The 5595-nt window shown below is 27.0% G+C and overlaps 1 protein-coding gene across 2 annotated transcripts in view; it reads left to right on the plus strand.

Moving 5' to 3' along the window:
- Window positions 1-2514, plus strand: part of LOC133633788 (ras-related C3 botulinum toxin substrate 2-like) — an 84632-nt gene extending 82118 nt beyond the window's left edge. For both annotated transcript variants that reach the window (XM_062026485.1, XM_062026484.1), the window contains exon 6: window positions 1-2514. This exon is cut by the window's left edge and continues 1778 nt beyond it. The gene's annotated coding sequence lies outside the window, so the exon portion shown is untranslated.
- Window positions 2515-5595: the final 3081 nt, after the last annotated feature.

Below are 5595 nucleotides of genomic sequence, written 5' to 3' on the forward strand. Positions count from 1 at the left end.
TCATGCTAGGTTAGTATAGCTATGTGAGCTACATGCTAACATTACATTTTAACATCATGCTAGGTTAGTATAGCTATGTGACCTACATGCTAACATTACATTTTAACATCATGCTAGATTAGTAAAGTTAATATAGCTATGTGAGCTACATGCTAACATTACATTTTAACATCATGCTATGTTAGTTAAGCTAGTATAGCAATGTGAGCTACATGCTAACATTACATTTTAACATCATGCTAGGTTAGTAAAGTTAATATAGCTATGTGAGCTACATGCTAACATCCCATTTTAACATTATGCCAGGTTAGTAAAGTTAATGTAGCTATGTGAGCTACATGCTAACATTACATTGTAACATCACACTAGGTTACTAAATGTAATATAGCTATGTGAGCTACATGCTAACATTACATTTTAACATCATGCTAGGTTAGTAAAGTTAATATACTGTAGCTATGTGAGCTACATGCTCACATTACATTTTAACATCATGTTAAGTTACTAAATTTAACATAGCTATGTGAGCGACATGCTAACATTGCATTTTAACGTCATGCTATGTAAGTAAAGTTAATATAGCTATGTGAGCTACATGCTAACATCCCATTTTAACATCATGCCAGGTTAGTAAAGTTAATATAGCTATGTGAGCTACATGCTAACATTACATTTTAACATCATGCTAGGTTAGTCAAGTTAGTATAGCTACATGAGCTACATGCTAACATTACATTTTAACATCATGCTAGGTTACTAAATGTAATATAGCTACGTGAGCTACATGCTAACATTACATTTTAACATCATGCTATGTTAGTTAAGCTAGTATAGCAATGTGAGCTACATGCTAACATTACATTTTAACATCATGCTAGGTTAGTAAAGTTAATATAGCTATGTGAGCTACATGCTAACATCCCATTTTAACATTATGCCAGGTTAGTAAAGTTAATGTAGCTATGTGAGCTACATGCTAACATTACATTGTAACATCATACTAGGTTACTAAATGTAGTATAGCTATGTGAGCTACATGCTAACATTACATTTTAACATCATGCTAGGTTAGTAAAGTTAATATACTGTAGCTATGTGAGCTACATGCTCACATTACATTTTAACATCATGTTAAGTTACTAAATTTAACATAGCTATGTGAGCGACATGCTAACATTGCATTTTAACGTCATGCTATGTAAGTAAAGTTAATATAGCTATGTGAGCTACATGCTAACATCCCATTTTAACATCATGCCAGGTTAGTAAAGTTAATATAGCTATGTGAGCTACATGCTAACATTACATTTTAACATCATGCTAGGTTAGTCAAGTTAGTATAGCTACATGAGCTACACGCTAACATTGCATTTTAACATCATGCTAGGTTAGTATAGCTATGTGAGCTACATGCTAACATTACATTTTAACATCATGCTAGGTTAGTATAGCTATGTGACCTACATGCTAACATTACATTTTAACATCATGCTAGATTAGTAAAGTTAATATAGCTATGTGAGCTACATGCTAACATTACATTTTAACATCATGCTGTTAGTTAAGCTAGTATAGCAATGTGAGCTACATGCTAACATTACATTTTAACATCATGCTAGGTTAGTAAAGTTAATATAGCTATGTGAGCTACATGCTAACATCCCATTTTAACATTATGCCAGGTTAGTAAAGTTAATGTAGCTATGTGAGCTACATGCTAACATTACATTGTAACATCATACTAGGTTACTAAATGTAATATAGCTATGTGAGCTACATGCTAACATTACATTTTAACATCATGCTAGGTTAGTAAAGTTAATATACTGTAGCTATGTGAGCTACATGCTCACATTACATTTTAACATCATGTTAAGTTACTAAATTTAACATAGCTATGTGAGCGACATGCTAACATTGCATTTTAACGTCATGCTATGTAAGTAAAGTTAATATAGCTATGTGAGCTACATGCTAACATCCCATTTTAACATCATGCCAGGTTAGTAAAGTTAATATAGCTATGTGAGCTACATGCTAACATTACATTTTAACATCATGCTAGGTTAGTCAAGTTAGTATAGCTACATGAGCTACATGCTAACATTACATTTTAACATCATGCTAGGTTACTAAATGTAATATAGCTACGTGAGCTACATGCTAACATTACATTTTAACATCATGCTAGGTTACTAAATGTAATATAGCTACGTGAGCTACATGCTAACATTACATTTTAACATCATGCTAGGTTAGTAAATGCGACGTCTGCTGGAATCCCACACAACATGATTTTTTAATTAGCTACACCTCTGTGAACGTCACATAATGTTCCATTTTTGTAAAGTACTTAAGCATCTGCGTTAGGAACTTACCTTCACATTTATAAACCCTTATCGACTTAAAACGGTGAACAAAGGTAAAAGTCATGGAGGTCACAGACATGCTAATAATGTCAGCCAGCCAAAGTGTTTGATAAATGTGTGTTGTTTGTTGTGATTAAAATACACAAAAAAAATCCCGCAGTCGTTTTTTTTCTGGCGGGAGATCATTCCTGTGCTTCATCACCATTATCGCCACCGGAGTCATCGTCATGAGAAGTGAGATGAATGAGCTCGGATGGTCTTCACGCGTTTGTGTTGCCCACTTCCGTCGCTATTGACCAACGGCTAGTTGATTAATTGCCCTCATTATCGCCGCCTTGGGAAAAGTGATTAGCCCTTTGTGTGGTGGGACAGATAATAAGGTACACCCTCACTCTAAAGCAGCGTATATTCTCTTGTATGAATATTATAAATTGACCCATATATATATATATATATATATAGTATTCTTACAATATTTAAAGTATTTATATATATATATATATATATAGTATTCTTACAATATTTATAGTATTTATATATATATATATATATATATATATATATAGTATTCTTACAAGATTTATAGTATTTATATATATATATATATATATATAAATACTCTAAATCTTGTAAGAATACTATATATATATATATATATATATATATATATATATATATATATATATATATATAAATACTATAAATCTATATATATAAATATATATATATATATATACATATATATATATATATATATATATATATATATATATATAAATACTATAAATATTGTAAGAATACTATAAATCTATATATATATATATATATATATATATATATATATATATATATATATATATATATATATATATATATATATATATATATATATATATATATATAAATACTATAAACCCCTGGGACTCTAAACGCTTCACTGATGTAAGCCATTTAGTTTTATAGTACTCTTACAAGATTTATAGTATTTATATATATATATATATATATATATACACCGTAATTTCCGGACTATAAGCCGCACCTGACTATAAGCCGCACCAGCTAAATTTAGGGGAAAATACAGATTGCTCCATATATAAGCCGCACCCGAGTATAAGCCGCAGGGTTTTGATGTGTAATTAGCGTAGTATATAGGGGTTCCTGCTACCACGGAGGGGATTGTCGGGACAGAGATGACTGTTTGGGAACGCAAAGCGTCCCATTTATTAACAATAAATCTTTCAATCATTCAATCAAACTTTCACATCTTTGACATGGCGAACAGCATTCGTGCAGAGTACAAATAATACAACGGTGCAAAGTAATACAAAGTGCTCGCCTGTACGTTATCAAAATAACCAGCCTACCGGTATATGAAAAGTCAGTCTTTAATTATTGTGTCATCGTCTTCCTCCTGCGTACTAAAACCACCGAAATCCTCTTCGTCGGTGTCGGAGAAGAACAGGCCGTAAATAAGCCGCACCGTTATATAAGCCGCAGGGACCAGAACGAAAAAGTAGCAGCTTATAGTCCGGAAATTACGGTATATATATATATATATATATATATATATATATATATATATATATATATATATATATATATATATATATATATATATATATATATATATATATATATATATATATATATTTATAGTATTCTTACAATATTTATAGTATTTATATATATATATATATATATATATATATATATATATATATATATATATATATATATATATATGTATATATATATATATATATATATATATATATATATATACATATATATATTTATATATATATATTTATAGTATTTATATATATATATATATAGTATTCTTACAAGATTTATAGTATTTATATATATATATATATATATATATATATATATATATATATATATATGTATATATATATATACATATATATATATTTATATATATAGATTTATAGTATTTATATATAGTATTCTTACAATATTTATAGTATTTATATATATATATATATATATATATATATATATATAGTATTCTTACAAGATTTATAGTATTTTTATATATATATATATATATATATATAAATACTATAAATCTTGTAAGAATACTATATATAAATACTATAAATCTATATATATAAATATATATATATGTATATATATATATATATACATATATATATATATATACATATATATATATATATATATATATATATATATATATATATATATATATATATATATATATATATATATATAAATACTATAAATCTTGTAAGAATACTATATATATATATATATATAAATACTATAAATCTATATATATAAATATATATATGTATATATATATATATATATATATATATATATATATATATATATATATATACATATATATATATATATATATATAAATACTATAAATATTGTAAGAATACTATAAATCTATATATATATATATATATATATATATATATATATATATATATATATATATATATATATATATATATATATATATATATATATATATATATATATATATATATATATAAATACTATAAATCTTGTAAGAGTACTATAAAACTAAATGGCTTACATCAGTGAAGCGTTTAGAGTCCCAGGGGTGTCCAAAGTATAGCCCATAGCTCATTTTTAAACAGCGTTAGCATTTTAGTATTAGCATGCTAACAGTTTTGCTAATGTTGCAGTTACTTGATGTATGATACCTGTTAGCATGCCATTGTTAGTAGGCAAGCTTCTTTTTTGTTTTTTTTTAGCAAATTTCATAGGTTTACACACACCTTAGTCATATTTTGGTACTTGATGCATGCTAACGTTCACATGCTACTGTAGACATTTCTCAGGTACACACCTCAGAGTAATATATTTTAGACTTTTACGCATTTTACAGTTAGCATTTTAGCTTTTTTTGTAGCTAATTCAAATTATATTTCTTAGGTTATAGTTTGGTATGTCACTAATGCAAACTGTAAGAATGTTATTGTTAGCATAGTACCTTTTTTATTTTGGCTCGTTTTGCTCATACTTTTTGCCACAATAAATATGTATCAAATTTGGGAAACCACCTTTTGACTTTTATAGGTTTACACACAACTTAAGTCATATTTTGGTACTTGATGCATGCTAACGTTCGCATGCTACTGTAGCATTTTAAAGACATTTTTCAGGCACACAAATCAAAGTAATATATTTTAGACCT

This window comes from Entelurus aequoreus, linkage group LG18 (assembly GCF_033978785.1).
Source record: "Entelurus aequoreus isolate RoL-2023_Sb linkage group LG18, RoL_Eaeq_v1.1, whole genome shotgun sequence".
Classification (NCBI taxonomy): Eukaryota; Metazoa; Chordata; class Actinopteri; order Syngnathiformes; family Syngnathidae; genus Entelurus; species Entelurus aequoreus.